This window comes from Lepisma saccharinum, chromosome 5 (genome assembly GCF_977018435.1).
Source record: "Lepisma saccharinum chromosome 5, izLepSacc3.1, whole genome shotgun sequence".
NCBI lineage: Eukaryota > Metazoa > Arthropoda > Insecta > Zygentoma > Lepismatidae > Lepisma > Lepisma saccharinum.
In genome coordinates, this window is record NC_139233.1 from 44,661,591 (window position 1) to 44,679,944 (window position 18,354).

At 37.8% G+C, this 18,354-nt stretch overlaps 1 protein-coding gene across 1 annotated transcript in view; it reads left to right on the forward strand.

Moving 5' to 3' along the window:
• Positions 1 to 18,354, forward strand: part of LOC145988345 (uncharacterized) — a 688,454-nt gene that overhangs the window by 539,238 nt on the left and 130,862 nt on the right. Inside the window, exon 2 of the mRNA XM_083123212.1 lies at positions 5,611 to 5,733. The gene's annotated coding sequence lies outside the window, so the exon portion shown is untranslated. The remainder of the gene's footprint in view (positions 1 to 5,610; positions 5,734 to 18,354) is intronic.

Below are 18,354 nucleotides of genomic sequence, written 5' to 3' on the forward strand. Positions count from 1 at the left end.
CAAGATATAGGGCTTTCAAGTGGTACGTTTTGTCTCCATCGCAAATAGTTTAAGACTCCTTACAAGACTCTTCGCAGGTACGTTTTGTCGTGTATTTCATCAGTACACATATTTTGTTTCCTTTCTTTTCCTTTCTTAGAGCCTAATAAATACCATTAAATTATTACGATATTAATGTAGTTTCATCAAAAGTACAAAATCCTTATGTACATCATTCTATAAATTATTTATTTATAGTGATTTAAATTAGTGATTTCTTTAAAAAATCACCTAATTTAAATCAATCTAGCTTGGATAGTAACCCCCCCCTCACCCATCCAGGAACGACCCTATTCTCATGTTATGTATTACAATTAAACATCTAGGGTTGTGATCTTTCTCCAATCTATCTACAGTACGAAATCTTGTGTAATATTTCTTCAAATATCTCAATGATGCATCTTTTTTCTTCGGTTGTAGTCCAGAATCTTAAACTTAGAAAAGCATTATAGAGACTTACTTGTTCATACGCTAAAACCACAAACAAAAGTTCGAAATGGAAAGAAGATTCCATTTGCCACGGTGTGATTAATTCTTTTTTTTTTATCAAGAAATCCTGTCCTAGTCATTCTCCCTCCCCTTTACCCCACTCCCTCCCGTTGGGTTTATTTCGCAGAACGAGGGATACTCTCTCCACCCCAACCCTTTTGGTCTTAATTGTCTGCTACCAATTTCCAATCTCACAGGGAATATAGGAACTCTCCCTCCCTACTCCCCATCCCAACCTCGAACGATTCCACTTTAAATTACTTTCCTTTGCGAAAGTTATTCCTCCTCGAAAACAACCCTGTTTTCCCCCGAACGGGAAGACACAAAAACAAGAAGTTTGTGCGACGGTGCTTGGAGAACCGAAGAAATCAGTTTTTAAAACTCTCTTAACCACTTTCAGTCACGGTGTGCATATTCAGGTAAATTGATCTTGATAATTCTTCCCAATCTATGTTTTTATTCCACGTTCTTCTGAATGTTTTACTGGTTCAAAATAAACTACCGTTTCTTTCCCCTGGGAATGTTGGCGAAGTACGTACAAAACTATTAAGTCAGAACGCTACTGGACTTCCCGGGTTCGAGTCCATGGGTATCTTTCTGAGCTTCCTTTCATCAATTTCGTCTTGTGAATTGTCGCGCTTACCCAAAATGTGGCACAAATGAGATGTAAAATAACAGAAAATACTAATACAAATAGAATGAAGAGAAATCAATAATAAATATTGGTATCAAATATGTATGTAAAATAATACAAATATTGTTTTTAATTAAATGCCAACCTTACCAATATCACCTCGGTTGAGTGGTCGGCTGACAATCTATCGCGGGTTCTAATTCGGGCCTGGATATGGGCTTTCCCTTGCGAGTGTCACCAATATCATCCAATCAGCATTCATCTTCATCGTCGCGATTAGCCTAGAGAGCAAGCTACGTAACATAGTAATGCAAATATAGTCATATAATACAGCGTGTCCAGATATTATTCACCCCGTAAATGTTGTCCATAAAAGACTTTCTATACAAGTAGAGTGGAGGTCGTTAGTATTAACATGAAGAACATCTCAAAAATTTTCCTCCCTGTACTTGGCAACACTCGGTACCATCGTGCATTGCGGCAAAATAATAAAACAGTGAAAATGGCGACGGTGCAGGGAAAGGCAATGTGTGTCGTGGTTGTGGGAAACAAAATCTCCTGTAACTGTTCAGCGTTAGATTTCTTTATGTGAGGCTATGTGAAGAACCGTCTACAGTAAGAAGATTTCGGTCTTGGTGGAATTGAAGTCCAGGATCGAGGATGCTGTGGCATCATCACCGTGGATATGATCCGCAACACGTGGAGTGAATTCATCAAAAGACGTGATATTATGAAAGCACTCGCGGTGCCCATGTATGTGTGTATGATAAGTATGTTCACTAAATATTCTTTGAGTCAATGAATGTAACTCCCTGTCTGTTGTTTCCGAGAAACTTTTTGATCTGTCATGGGGTGAATAATTTATGGACACCCTGTACTTTTCTATACTTTAGTTGAGTCGCTAGTTAAAGCCACACATGACTCACGGCCCACGGTTTGGACACCGCTGCAATGACGATGTCATAAAAGAGGCATGATGAACACCCCTTCCCCTGTTGATAACTGTGGTTGTAAATTTCCTTATTTCTATGGTTTTAGGGGCACGTGACATTCCCCCAGGAAAATATTTCTGAACCCGTTACTGCACCCCTATAAGATGCGATTTTTTTAAAAAAAATCTACCATACTATTGGACCATTAAACTGATATGATAGTTTAGGATATCAAGATACATCAGGTTAACCATATAATTAAAGTTAAATGCTACTGTCGAATAATGACTAAGAGACAATCGGATGCCGAAAACGCAGCTCCAAATCCGGATTCAACACTTTTGGGTTTATTTGCAAATAAGGGTTAGATGCAATTGCTAAGTCGTATCCCAGGAGTTCCCTCCGGTGGTCAATACTTTCCATTACTGCTTTCGTCAGTTCTATATTCCGTCCGGGACAGCACAAAGGGAAACCCTAATTAGTGGCTATGATGGATTGTGCTCTGTCTTCGTCTCCCTCCCTCATTCCATCTTCGCGAGGCGGCAAGAGCACTTAAGCCCGTCTCCAGATGCGAGTGGAGGAGGTTGTACGCTGAAATATATTTTCCCTCTTCTCAGAACAACGAGCAAAGCGAATGGAGGAAATATTATCTGTTTTTGCGTTTGTGCTAGCCGTGGAGAACGTAACCGCACTATATTTTCTCTCTCCTGGAGCGGTATATTAATGTTTTCTTGCTCAGACGGTTTGCTGCCTGAACCGTCATTGTAGTCATGGGCAATTTGTTGTACTTTCCGCAAGCCTACATTCAGGGTAACGCTATTGCGCAGCTTTGGAGGCAATGCTCCGCCTTCACGCTGGTTTTTGTTGTTTTGCGCATGCGCTGAAGCTATCGCGCTTGCGCTGAAGCTACCGCGCACCTCAACTCCCATCTTTCAGTTAGTCTCTCCCATAAGCAGCTTTCAATGTGCGTCGAACTCTACTGCGCGTCCTTCTGTGTGGATTAGACTATTCCTATCTCGGTATACATTTTCTTATATTTGTCTATTTGATTTCTATCCGTCTATATTTTATCCCATCTGGTATCACTGGTTGCCGCGGTGGCTCAGTCGGTAACGCGTCTGACTACCATGCTCAAGGTCCCGGGTTCGATCCCCGGCCGATTGAAACCCCGGAACTTTTCTAACGATGGAAGCGGCACCGGCGCCCATCCAGCGTCGAATAACATGGGTGCCTGGCGGAAACCCTAGGGGGTAAAGGCGGTCAGGGACGTGATGCTGATCACATCACCCCCACTCACGACCGGATCAACAAAGTGTGGGGCGTTACCCCCACACACCCTATACGCCTTCATGGCGTAGTGCTATGCACAGGGGAGCACTTTTTTTTTACCTGGTATAATTTCTCATACTTTCCCTGTTGTGATTTTCTATCCGTTTTTCTTCTCCCTTTTACACATTTCCGTAATTTTCTTAACACACACACACACACAATCACAGACACACACACACACACACACACACACACACACACACATTTATATATATATATATATTCAATATTACACGTTTGTAGCCGGTGGAGACAAATTGCACGGTGGTTAGGATTCCACTTTAAACTTTAGGTCCAGTCCCGACTAGCCTATCTGTGCATGAAATGGACTTAGAACAACAATCAATCAATATTACACTTTCCTTCTTCCTCTTTTCTTTCTCAACTTTTCTTTATCTCTTTTTAGGCCATCTTTGATCTCTCCGTTACGCATATTTTCTTATTTTTGTCCACCTCTTTCCTTTTACAATGAATATCTCTTTCTAATGTTGATATGAGTAATGTCTGTATTTACAGCACCTGGACTTTCTAAACCTTTGAACTGTATTTCTGCATGTTTATCTCATTCCACTATGATTAAAATACTCATTTTACGAGTTTTTGTTTGAACTCCACTTCATGCACACATAGGTCAACCGAGAATGGATATACAGATCTAAACCACTGTGTGTGTTCACCTTGGACCAATTGATTACAAGGAAACCACTATGAATGTAGTGACGATTCAACTTTCGAAACGCTATCAAGTATCCATTTATCCCAACCTTTCTCTGTTGAAATTCTGATACGCTATATATCTTTGTAATATCATTTGAACTAAGACCTGAACATAATTGAAGTTTGGAAGATACTGTATGTTGAGATTGCAGAGAATACCTCAGGTTTCAACATCTAGTTTGTTTTGTGGTGCAATTGCTTATTGCATTGCGTCTAGTTATAATTCTCCTTCTCGCATAATATTTGCGATTTCCTGCAACTCGTCGTTGCTTGTGTGCGTCTTTACTGAAGCACCCAACGGTTCTCTTGTTTGCTTGCTGTTCCATGACCCTCGAACAGACGGAAACCTAAGTCATAAAAGTGCATGGAGTTAACGGGCATGCAGAAAAGGACATGCCGAAAGGTAATCCAAAGCTGAACGCGGTTTTCCCTCAAAGGACAAGAAAATCCCGCTGTTAATTGGGGAAAGAACTAATGAGCAGATTCTGTGAAGGGATTGAGAAGAAACCTGACTCCGTATTGTTAATTAATTTCTAATTTTCTATTTTTACCCTCTCATATTATGTGCTCCACTCTGTTCCTTCCATTCATTCTTCTTTCTCGCTCCTACTTGATTACTCTCTGTCTGTACTTTCTCTCGGTATTATAGCTCTCGCACTCTTTCTCACTTCCACCCCATTTCTCCCATCCTCTTTCTTTTCTCACTTCCCTATCTCTATCTCTCTCACATTCTGATACAGTTTGTTTCTTCTTTTCCTCTCTATTTTTCTTTCTATCTACTTCTCGCTTCTATATTCTCTCTCTCGCAATTTTTGTCTCTCCGCTTTCTCATCTTTCTTTTATCTCTATTCTCTCTCTCTCTCTACCATAGCTTTTTCACTTCCTCTCTCTCTTTCCTTCTTATATCTCTGGTAGGCGATCTTTCTCTCATTCTTTCTATATCTCTCTTTAGTACTCTCTCTTGTACTTTATCTCACTTCCTCTCCCTCTTTAACTCTCATGTCTCTCTCTTCCTTTCCCTCTCTTTCTCTATTTTTCGTCAATTCTCTCTTGCGTACTTTTTGTCACATTCTCTCTCTCTCTTTCTCTCACTCTCTCTCACGTACTTTTTCTCACATTCTCTCTCTCTCTCTCTCTCTCACTCTATCTCATGTATTTTTCTGTAATGCTCTTCCATACTCTCTCTATCTCTTTTTCTCTTTCTGTCATGGATCTGCGTCCTTCTAAATTTTAATTAGTTCTTCCTCGTGCTCTATCTATCTTTATACCTCCCTTTTACTCTTTGTATCTCATTTTCCTTCTCTTCGTTCCTCTGTAATCAAACTAAAAACCAACACATGACGTCATAATCGAATTCCGGGTAAACTCGGTATGCACAGTATGCATTCCACCGTGAATATTTACAATATTGCTGCAGCAAGAAACTTGATTGCATTGCTGTGGTAACACGTTGCTTCTTTTTCTTTCCAGATCCTCTGTAGTATCAATTCCTCAGCAATGAAACTGTCTCCCACGCCTGTCTCCCATGATAAGCTAGGAGGAGAATCTATACTCTTGAAAGGACTCACCAACAGATGAAGAGCACGAGGAGAGGTATGTGATATTAATTGCTTCTGTCATCCCGCATTACCTGTTCACTGAACAACCGACGCAACCCTCAATATGGTATTTGCTATTTAATTATTTTGCCATAAGAGCAAACACGCAGAAACCAAATGTTCGTAGCTGGTTTCGATTTTTTTCCCAGTATCCATTCATGCAGATATCGTGTGACCTTTGACTTTTAATGTAAATTATATTTAGATAGATATCTCTCTAACCTTGATCCATTTCATATTTTATTTGCACTTTAGAGCATTTTCTATATCAAAAGGTCGGGTATATACAAGTGGATCCATACATTACTTTTTCCTCTGATTAATTCCACTCATTATGAAGATGACAAAAATAAGATACCTTCGATCATATTGTTTTATAGTATCTACCACGTCTGTTCGTAAAATATATCTTCCTCAGCTCATTGTTAATTCATCTAAGAGCCTTTGAATAACATTTTTTAAAAAAAGGGTTAATGTTTATGTCAGTAGAGTAACTAACACGCTCGGCGCGTCCCCGCAACTTTCAGTTGTGTGCCTCTATTCGTTTAAAAGAAAAGCTCTCTTTTCTAAAATATTAATTCACGCCTATATTTATATTAGGTATATACAAATATGACATCATACGTGTAATTCGAATCAATGTAAAAACTGGTATTACGAAAGGTTAAGACAACAGACAAACTGTAAGAAATTATATATTGTAATTATTCTATGAAAATTCACTGTTACTACAAAAATTACGGTGTTGTTAAATGCCCATTAGGCCAGTCCTCGGCATTTTTTGATGGAAGCAAATTCGCTGATGTTCGATATGTTTCCTCTTTTGATATCAGTGCATTCCGAAAACCAACTATTTCTGTAGCTATAGTGCAAGATACATCTTCTTCATATTTCTCCCAGAAATTAGTAGCGGATTCTGACTATCGTTGTGTTTCGTTAGGGGGATGCGGCTTAAAAAGGTGAAGCTTTCTTTGATTCGTTTCATACTCTGAAATCTATTGTTTACTTGATTTACTAGAATATATAAAGGACAGTAGAAAGACGTATTTTCTTGCCTGTCGTCTACCCTTCGGTGACGTAATCAATGACGAACTATTCAGCCAATGAAGGTTTTCTTCTAATCTGGTATTTCACTTTCTAATTTTCTAGTGATTAAAAATATGTGTTTGGTTGAAAATATATTTTAGGGCTGAAAGGAAAACTTTGGTGAACTATCGGTCTTTCTTAATTTATTATCCTTTTTACTGCTACTGGTTTATGTTGCTTATACATATATTTCTCTTAAATTACACTATATCGACTTGATATCATTTGTCGTTAACCAGTGACTGTTTACTAATTCTAATAGATCCACCTTTATGTTGAATCTCGGAAGAAAATTATTGACACTTGTCACATAAAATACTTCGAAGAAAGTGAAATATATTGATCAACAGTTTGGAACACCTGAACTCAGCAACTTTGGCTAGAAATCGCAAAAATAGGCGATGTGAGCCAGTAAAATAAGGAAGAAGAAGAAGGTATGGAAACAAAGCATTTTTGTCTCAGGAAATTTTCGTGTGACGTGGGTTGAGGCTCTACCAAATTTACACGAAAACAAGTTCTGCGGCTGGTTTACTCTAAGTAAAATTTCAACCTAACTTTAGGCATAGTGAAATATTAATTGCATAAAACTGCATATTAATTGCATATTCTCCTGAATACCATGTACCTCCGCGTAATGTTCCCTAATTAGTGTTTTACAATATAATGGACGGATACATTATACAAATTTTATTTCACATCAAAATCTGAGACCTGAAATCAACGCGTCTCATGCCATGTTCTATGCCACTCGTATGGCACCAACATGTTCAAAGCGTTATTCTTTCTAATATCGTCGTCACTGTGCATCTGTGCAGTTTGTAACTAAACTAATAAGAAACTACTTTAACTCCATTGGTGTACAGTGGGATCCATAAGCATTGGTCAGCAAATTGTCCATGAATATTTTGGTTGGTTTTTATCTTCATCCTACGTATTTTTAAGGACTGTATTTTTACATATACTGGTTCAGAGGTTGTAAGCATATTGTTTGGTTTTTTGTGGACAATGTGCTTGGTAATACTTATGGATCCCACTGTACAGCCCCTTAATTGCCAAGGTGTGCATATATTGGGTTTTGTATTGAGGGACTGTGAATTATACGGATGGACTAAAAGTAAAAAATATTGTATTGTTGAAAGGATTTTATGGGGCTATCGACCAGGTGAGTTGTGGAAAAGATGCCAAGCTTTCGAGAGCTACCGTCACTCTCATCTTCAGGAAAGCTTGGAATCTTTTCCACACCTCACCTGGTCAATTGCCCGAGAAAATCTTTTCATCATTCGTGGCCAGGAAAGCTTCAAGACTTGCTTCAATCTTTCAATTGTTTCGACACCACACTAGATATGGCCGAACTTTTACCTTCAAGAATTTTGAGTGAACAATTCTTCAGTGTATATACCCAATCTAGATCGAGAACGAGACAGACATTTGCAACTGAGACGAGACCGAGAAACGCTTTGCCATTCACAATACGAGACTATACAAATACATTACTTTCTACTTGTGTGCAGATCATTACTGAACGGTTCTGGCCAGTGTGTTGAAATTATCTGGTACAAGTTTCAGATCACGACTGAACAGATATGACCAGTGTGCATAAATTATCTGCCACCCGTGTACTGATAATAATTGAGCTTTTCTGACCTGTGTGTGTGTAAATTATCTGCTTCAAGTGTGCAGATTGTGAATGAACGGTCCTGGCCAGCATGTCGGTGCTGTATCGCTAGACATAAATTTCCCATTCTATCTGAAGCACGTGTTGTTCCATGACTAAAAGGAAGTTTCGTTTAAAACAAATTCTCTTCAAATAACAAAATCAACGCCGTCTCTCTCCACCAAGCACCGCTTTACCCACCAACTGGAATTGTTCCGCGGAAAAAGGGGCGGAAAGCGCGGTGGAGAAAAAAGATCCGACTCTCGTCAAAGTGTAATCTGGTGGAAGATATCTACGCTCACATAAGTTCAAGGGACAGAACATCCGTTGCGTTTCCACTTCCTCTCTCTCCCTTCAACCCTTTCTCTTCACCCCCATTCAACTAACACGCAACCTTGGAAACGAAAACCCTGCGGTTGCGGAGACAACATCTGGTTTCACCGCTCTTGTTCGGTCTTACCCGACGAATTCTTGTGTCGTGAATAAAGAGGACTGGAACTGTCTAGTTTTCTTTATCCATTTATTGTTACTGTTAGTGTGTTGAATACATTTAAATTGTATTCTTATAACGCGGTCACAATTGCATTAGGATTTGTAGTCTGTATTTTCAGATTTTTGAAAATGATCAACACGTTATTTTCACAACATAGACCTGAAGAATTGTTTGAAATTTAACCGCACCAGAAAACTGTTTATTGGAAAGACTGTTTTTTTATATATAAAAACCAGAATTATTTTGATGTATGGACTTTAAAAGCTGTACTTGGTTATCTTATACCAACATTTCATGGACTCCCTTTGTATCTTTAGAGTAGTGTGAAGGGCCTCCTCGATGGCGCAGTGGTAGCGTCGTCGCCTTGTAATCAAGGGGTCCTGAGCTCGATACCCGGTGGAGGCACATAGTGATTCGGATCCCACTTTAAACTGTAGGTCCAGTCCCAATTAGCCTTACTGTGCATAAAGTGAACTTAAAACACCAACTCAATTTAGAGTAGTGTATTGTGTTATGTGGTTATGTGCAGGTAGTACCAGAACACAGTGTGGGTTTGAGGAAAGTTGTTAATGTGAGCGGAAGTTCATAAACATCCTGTGTTCGGGGATTACGTGCATCGTGCATGTTGCCCGAAACCGAGCAACCCATATCCGAAAACTGTTGCCGATCCCTACTATGCACATGTGAATATTTATACATATATACATATGTACATATATCTATATATATATACAATATATATAACATGTTATACACATGATATAAACACATAGTGGTGAATAATACATTATGCAATTCATTATGACTCAAGCATCACTACCCGGCTTCCGTGGCGGAGTGCTTAGCACAGCGCGCTACGACACCAGGGGTCCCGGGTTCGAATCCCGGCATGGGAATTGGTGTTTATTAATGTCCCTTCATCAATTTCATCATATCATTACTCATCCTCATCTTCGCGATTAGCCAAAAGTGACAGAAAAAGCGAAGTAAAATAAACCAGATCAATGAACCAAGCATCACTAATGAGTTACCCAGAAGAATATAATTATTCTATTACACAACGCCAAACTTGTATAAAAATAATAACTTTCGAAAATAATTAATAAGGTTACTATTTCAATTTTTGTGTTATAGAATTCTAGTTGTTGTGACTGTGTTAAAAATAATATAATTACCAGTACACGATCCTAAGTTAGATGTAGATCTTGATGGAGTAATTTATCAAACTGTGATTATGCACAGCTTCATTTATTAATAATATGAATACGTTTGCTTATTGTGCATTATCACTACTACAGGTAAATACATTTGTACATCAAACATGTATGATGTTGCGTGAGATAAAAATTAAAATATGGCGGAATACGGTTAAAAATTCGAAGAGTTAAAATCAAGAATTCGGCATAAAATTAAGTTCAGTGAAATGAGAAATAGACTTAATTCAGGACAGGATGATATTCTGCAACTTACTTTCCTTGCTGAGACAATAACAGTCTCAAAAGATCTGTATATATTTTTTTATATTTAGAATTAAAATGAAATTGAATTTCCACTGAAAGAAATGTTCATCCTGAATTGAGGATATCAACTCTCACATCGTTTGCATCAGCGAAATAGTAATGGCCTGTGCTTATACACAGTTATTGTGTGTGACTCGTTATCCTGGAGTAATCGCTAAAGGAAATAAGTTCGTAAGATGATTGAGGTGAACAACATTATGTGCAAATCATGGCTGAACGGTTCTGGCCACTTTATATAAATATCTGCTTACTTGTGTGCAGATCATGGCTGAATGGTTTTGGCCAGTGTGTACAAATTATACCTATCTCTTGTGTTCTGGTCATGGCTGAACGGTTATGGACACTGTGTATAAATTATGTCTACTTACGTGTGTGCAGATCATGGCTGAACGGTTCTGGCAACTGTGTATGAATGATATCTGCTTACTTGTGCGTAGATCATGGCTGAATGATTGTAGTCAGCATGTATGTCTTGTCTGCTGTCTGAACTTACATCATGTCTTTTCAGAATGAACATTGATTTTTTAAACATAAACTCACCATTCCACCCACCGCTTCCAGTGAAAAAGTAGATTGGTCCATTGATCCTGACTCCAAGGTAGAGAACATCAATAGACTTTCCATTACAGGTTACTGGTTTCGGGTTCGAAACGTGAGGGAAGAAGTTTTTCAATTTTGTTATTCGCCAACAACAATGGAGATAGAAAAAGATCACGTTTCAGTTACAGCGTATCCATTAGCTCTGCTGAAGATTGATAAAGAGAAACCGAATATGTTCGCAGAGTCTGATATCAGCTGTCTTACTGAGAACGTACTTGGTTATATAGATTAGATTCTGCATTTTTTTTTAACCTGCATCTTATCTTAAATTACTTGCTGTAAGGTATGGAGCCTTATGTAAAAATTGTTATGGAGGGACACTAATAAGGTTTCCTGTCTTTGCAAAATAATGACAGCTGTCTTCTCGTTTTGGGAACTATATTTTGAGAATAATTACTTTTATAATTGTGAAATATTGCTAAAGGTCAATGTTAGTTACACAACACCATTATTTTCTACCTCGTTTAAAGATAAACCAGGCTTCTTGTTTGCACTTGTGGAGGCCAACGAGTGCTCCGTACGGTTTGAGCTTTTCGCCTGCACGCTGCGCCAAAAGACCAATAAGCAGTACAGATGAATTGGGGAACCGTTGGCCAGGGTTGAATTATTGCTGGCAAGCTCCTCGAACGATATCGATACAATAGTACATAGGCATACGGCAGAGTCATGTTACAAATAACCAGACTCAATGCTCAGAAAAAAACAATAACAATGCTCAGAGAAAGCAATAAGAATACTCAGGAAAAGCAATAACAATGCTCAGAAAAACAATAACAATGCTTAGAAAAATCAATAAAAATACTCAGAAAAACAATAACAATGCTCAGAAAAGAACAATTAGAATACTCAGAAAAAACAATAACAATGCTAAGAAAAACAATAACAATGCTAAGAAAAACAATAAGAATAGTCAGAAAAACAATAACAATGCTCAGAAAAACAATAACAATGCTCAGAAAAAAACAATAAGAATACTCATAAAAACAATAAGAATACTCATAAAAACAATAACAATGCTAAGAAAAAACAACAAGAATACTCAGAAAAACAATAACAATGCTAAGAATAAACAATAAGAACACTCAGAAAAACAATAACAATGCTAAGAAAAAACAATAAGAATACTCAGAAAAAACAATAAGAATTCTCAGAAAAAACAATAAGAATACTCAGAAAAAAACAATAACAATGCTCAGGAAAAACAATAAAAATACTCAGAAAAAACAATAACAATACTCAGAAAGAAACAATAAGAATACTCAGAAAAACAATAACAATGCTGATAAAACAATAAGAAAACTCAGAAAAAATAACAATGCTCAGGAAAAACAATGAAAATACTCAGTAAAAACAATAACAATACTCAGAAAAACAATAGCAATGCTCAGAAAAAACAATAACAATGCTCCGAAAAAAACAATACAAATTCTCAGAAAAAAACTAACAATGCTCCGAAAAAACAATAAGCATTCTCAGAATAAAACAATAACTTGAAAAAAAAAACAATAAATATTATGTAAGCCAAATATTACTCATGTGGCGTGCAGCGTAATAATTGATTCTAGCTCCGCGTGAGTTTCACATAACTCACACCTATAAAATAATTAAAAATAACATTTTTCATCTAATCAAGAAACATATTGCTTTCAATGTTTTCATTATGTTCTCGTAATAAAACATCGTGGCCCCAGGGTTTTTTTTACTATTGTAGCAGTCAACGTGTTAAACTTGATTTCAAGGGGAAACATGATGTGTGCTCCGATGCCACTTCTTTAAAGGGTGGAGTTCAATATGTTGTATGAGGTCCATTTGATCGCGTACATACAGCTTTAGTGTATCACTTGCACTAAGGTTACGCCATAAAATAAGTCCAATTCCATTCTTTAAAACAAGAAAAAAATAATAACACAGCTTTACAACAAATGAACGTTTTGGACAAGTGACATATGTGGTCACAAAGACTCAAAGTAAACATATTTTGCGTGTATAACATATACGATCCATGTTGTGGAAGTACACGCAAACAACGCTCTGGTGGCCGAAACTTGAACTACGACCATTTCATATCAATGGAAGTGGGAAGGTGTATAGCAGAACACAATAGTTCTTGTACTTGAAGTGTTTGTAATCTTTCTAATAAGAGATCTAAGGTAAGTTATGTTTCCTATGAAATGTATAGACAAGAAGAAATAATAATAATATTCTATTCTCTACTCCTAGTAATCTATGTTAGAAATTAGCACATCAAGAATTCAGATGTTTCAATATCTGGTATTTGAAATGTAGAAGAATCAGGCTCTTGGCAAATTGGAACCTGACATAAAAACCATTGTTGACAACGAAGATTACTTACATCAGTTGAGAAATCTGTGTTAAGTCAATGTAAACGTAATATATAACACTTTTGTAAATTGTTAGAAATTGCTGATTGCCATTTAGTTACAAAACTTACATACGTACAAACAAATAAATAAGGTTTAATAATATTACTATAAAAGTAATATATAACACTGCTAACTATAAATTGTTAGAAATTGGTACTTGGCATTTGGTTACAAAACTTGCATACGTACAAAGAAATAAATAAGATTTAAGAATGTTTTTATGTACTTAACATTGTAGCGTAATCGACATGAACTACATGTCTATGCTGTGAATTTAAATGTTGATTACAAATGGGTTTGTTAACTTCAGGTACGGGTCGTTTCATGTGTTATTGTCACAGCTATTGGATTGGATCGTTCTAAATGAGTCAGTTACAGTGTTGCCAACTACCGAATTCGTTCCGCGCAAACACGACGCTGCAGCTTATTTTTTGAGCGACCCTCGTGTAATTCTAGGAAACAAAAGCGTGTAATAAGAACGATAAAGAATGAATGGTAATAAGCGAGGTAAGAAATCTCTTCATAATTTAAATGCTATCAACTTGTTTTTCATCATTGCACCACTGAGCCAATTATTTATAAATAAATAATCGTTAATCTGGAGGTAACAAATTTTAAACAAATACTGGATATAATAATGCCAGATTTTTCTCTGAATTGAATATCCTTTCTTTGTTGCTTCGATCAAGATTGAAGGGGAGATGACGTCAGCAATCAATTCAATCTGATGCTGCTGACCAGCCCAGATGTTTACGGTATTCTGAATGTGTAGGATTTGGCGTGGAGGCATAATGGAAAAATACACATGTTTGTAGCGTTCTCCTCTTTCTGTGGTGTCCGGAAAATGTGTTTCCCCGTTCTCCGCTGGGTTTAATCAAAGCTTATAATCCCGTTTTGAGGGAAAGAGGAAAGTGGGAGGGGGGTAATTTCATCCAGGACTCGCTCTAGTAATCCGAATGCTGTTGGTCTGTGCATGACGAGGTTTGCAACAGTTCGTTACCCCTATCCCCCCTTCCTGTCGACACACACACTCCCCCAAGTTTCTTTTTGGAAAATACCTGCTCCCCGTTTGGAAAACCAACTCTTTGAAGGCTTCCTTGCACAGAGAAGACCATGTCAGTCAGTATAACACCGTGCCCTGTGTGGGTGGAGGTGAGTGTACGTAGGGGAAGCAGTTCTGTTTCGGAGAGGTGCGTCGAGGGGTGGGGGAGGAATGGTGGAGACCAGCGCCTCTGGTTTACCCTAATACACCCTCCAGGCCCGGATATCCTTCCTTCTCAGCAGTTAGTTCCTCGACTTGCCGTAGATGTCAGCAGGGGGCTTCGCAAATTGGTCAATTTTAAAAGCAACGTGCAATTTGTAGGAACTAATTACATCTTTCCCTTCCCCCCTCTCAGCCTCCCTTATTCGTCATTCAAAGTTTTAACGAGTTCCCCTCATTTTACAAGGGTGAAGGTGCATGCATGTGTCTGCCCAGAAAGGATGTGATATAAGCTTAATTGTCTAAAGTAAATTTAAAAACTACGATTGCATTTTTCCCTTACATTAGCTATAACCTCGGGGAAACACAACCAAATAGATCTGTTAATAGCTATATCATGTCGTCGCATAAGTTTTGAGTCAAACTGCACTGATGTTTTAAGCGCGGCGTGTCTATAAAATTCCAAGACGGAACAAACATTCACCATAAACCGCGTTTGGTCTAACCTGTTACATTTCACGTCAGTTCTTGTGTCAATGAAAAATGAGGAAATTGTCGTGTGCTAAAATTTGATGGGCGAATGAAAACCAGAGTAGTGTTTACGCAGGTGGTGTGTTTATCATCAATATTTTATGCTTATTAATGTAGGTAGTTTTGCATAGAATTCGTGATAGTGATTTGTGTGATTGGCATACATTTCTACATTGCTGTGTAGCTTATTCGCAGCCTGGCTTTCTCCAAACTGACGACAACGTTGCCTAGTTTTTGCCAGAAACGTCAACGTTCTGCAAGCACGGGAAGAATAACAGTTTAGGCCAAACATTGTTTAGTACTAACCAGCCTCGATGAGATACAAACGCAAGGACAAACCTGTGCTTTTAAAGTATCGTTGAACATGCCAGAGTAAAATAACCGCCTTTAACATCATTAGTTGAAATGGATTTCCCCTGTTATATATAAGTGCAGCAAGATCAAAACGCGCTGTACGTGCATCAACAAATTTTGCTACAACTAGCGTAACTACAAATAAACAGTGATATTCAACATAAATATTAAACAATTAAGATAATTGTGTCACATTGTTGATTAAATAATATGTCGGAATTATTTTCACATGTGTATGACTCGATCAACATATGCATACACAACACTAAAAGAGCAATAGCACTCACATTAATTGAATAGTTGGAAACACCGATATTTGGGTTTCTAGTGGGCACAGGATTTAATGAAATCCTAGTAACTTATGCTGTTCAATAACAAATACAAAATATATAGATAATTTAACCTTAGATGTCCAAAATGGACTTAAGGAAGGTCTTTGAACAAAAGTAACATTTACACGCGCAATCCAAATAACCGGTAAAGGAAAAATAAAATTGTGCTGTGAAGGTAAGTAAACGAAAGTGTGTCTTACATTCTGATAGACAGTCTTGCCACCCTTAAGGAACTGCTACTAGGTGTTAGGTCTAAGTCTGGCTCTGTATCGAATGTCAGCGCTCTTGGCAAGTTATGCATCCGTAAAGTAAGAATCACGAACCTTCCGACCTTCTGTAAACAAACCGTCTCACTTCTTGTAACGTATCACTCCGCGCCAGCTGTTCGTGAATGGTGCGGCCATCACATGCTGCTCACTCGCAACCTTTAATTTTACGTAACATGGAAAAACGTATTCTTATTTTAACTGATAATCTACACATTGAAGTATAATAAATTTTCTACAAGTGATTAAATACGTGTTCTTGTTCAAGAATGAACATATTTTTCTACGCCAAAAGTTCAATTTATCTGGCACTGGTTTAACAGATCCCACTTCCGCCCTCCTCTCTCAGTATGACAGCGCCAAAGTTATACAAGAGAGAGAGAGAGAGAGAGATTCGTTTAAGTAATTCAAGCCTTTTGGTTTTATTTTCACCAAATTATTGCCCAACATTGTTGACATGTGGAGTATTGTTTTCTCCTTTGTGCAACAAATATACCGCCAGTTTTAGCTAAACAAAGATAAGCCGGGGAATAAAAAGAGATTGTTTATGTTTATCTCGGTTTCCGTGCACTAGAAAACAAGAAGACGATAATAAGCACATTATTTACGCACGTCTCATGCAAGTAATGTATTTTCTTACCTTGATTCAGTACTTCCTTTTTGAACTTGAGGCATTTTCGGCGCTAGACATCATCCTGTCAGAGTACGGTCTGTCAAATTTGCTTGCAAAAAAGGAACTCAACGTGGCACAAGAGGCGATTTAACGTCGACTGCTAAAATTGGGGAGATCGTCATCAATCATCACTATCAACATTTTCTCCACAGTGGACAGGACGGCTCTTTGATTGAAAGCACCTCGCATTGTATTGCGCTTATCTCAAAATCGGTGTACTTGTTTATACGAGCAACAACGTGTTTTTTTCGCGGGACTCACAACTTGACCTGTCGTTTTCCTTTCTTTCACCACACCGAAAACACACAGACGCAGACACACAATTACACTTGGACACCAACTTCACTGCTTGCTCAGGATAGCACCGACATAACGTCACATAAACGTTAAGAACAACCTGCTTCTTGCCACTTTTCAAACGGCTGTATTTCCGAAAGACTACTCTGAAAACACGGGAGACCTCCTGCACGCATGGAAGTCGCCATGTTCGAAACTGGCGCTATTTTCTTGCTGTTCACGTGATCGATTGTAATTTATACAATAATCACGTATTATTATTATAAACAGAAATCTTTAATGAAAATATATTTTAAAATGTATAATCCAATGTAATTTACACGTTTATCTTCCATTAGCGTAATTTTCATAGAACGGACTACATGATGCGGAAGAAATCCGTTATTAGGCTGTTGCGAACCACAATACTTCTCACTAAGTCAAGTACAGAAACGGAAGTGGTATGTCGATTGTCGGCATATGATAGTGTGATTTCACATTGTCAGTGACGATCCTCCGCGGATGGGGAAGGGGGTGGGACGCAGGAGTCGATCTATAATTCAGATGTGTTCACCATCCGGATGGTGACATCCTCAAACTCCAGAATACTATTGCGGGTGAAGGAGGGCAGACCGTAGGGTGAGGGAGGTTGATTTAAAATGAACACCTTACAACAAGAGAGAAGAAAAATGTGACAATATTTAAAAATTTACCTTGAAATATGCATTTTATTTTATATGTAGCGTACAATAAAATGTGACTGCCTCAAAATATTTCTGTATTCTACAGTCTTTTTTCCCCACTTTTATGCTTCTCTAAGTTGCCGTTTTAGATTCCCTTGGTGTCTTTGCTGCATAATTATTAATTTAGTCAATCAAATCATATGTATTAGCTTACTTTCATTATCTATAATAATAAATCATAACACTTTCCAACATCAAATAAATTTAATGAAGAAACACCGGTTTCAAAACGTAATTTATCTCAATGTGTCACATTCTTCTAGCAAGGTTTTTTTTTGTAAAATATGAGAGAAAATTAATCCTTTGGTACGGAACCGTCTTACTTCTGGGGGATAAGATGTACATTTTGTATTTGATTTTTTAAATTAAGCGTTGCTTTTCTTCCACTTTTGGCTAATCCCGACGATGAGAATGAGTGATTGTCAGATGAAATTGATGAAGGGATACTCACAAATAACACCCATGCCGGGATTCGAGCCAGGGAACATCGGTGATGAGTCTGA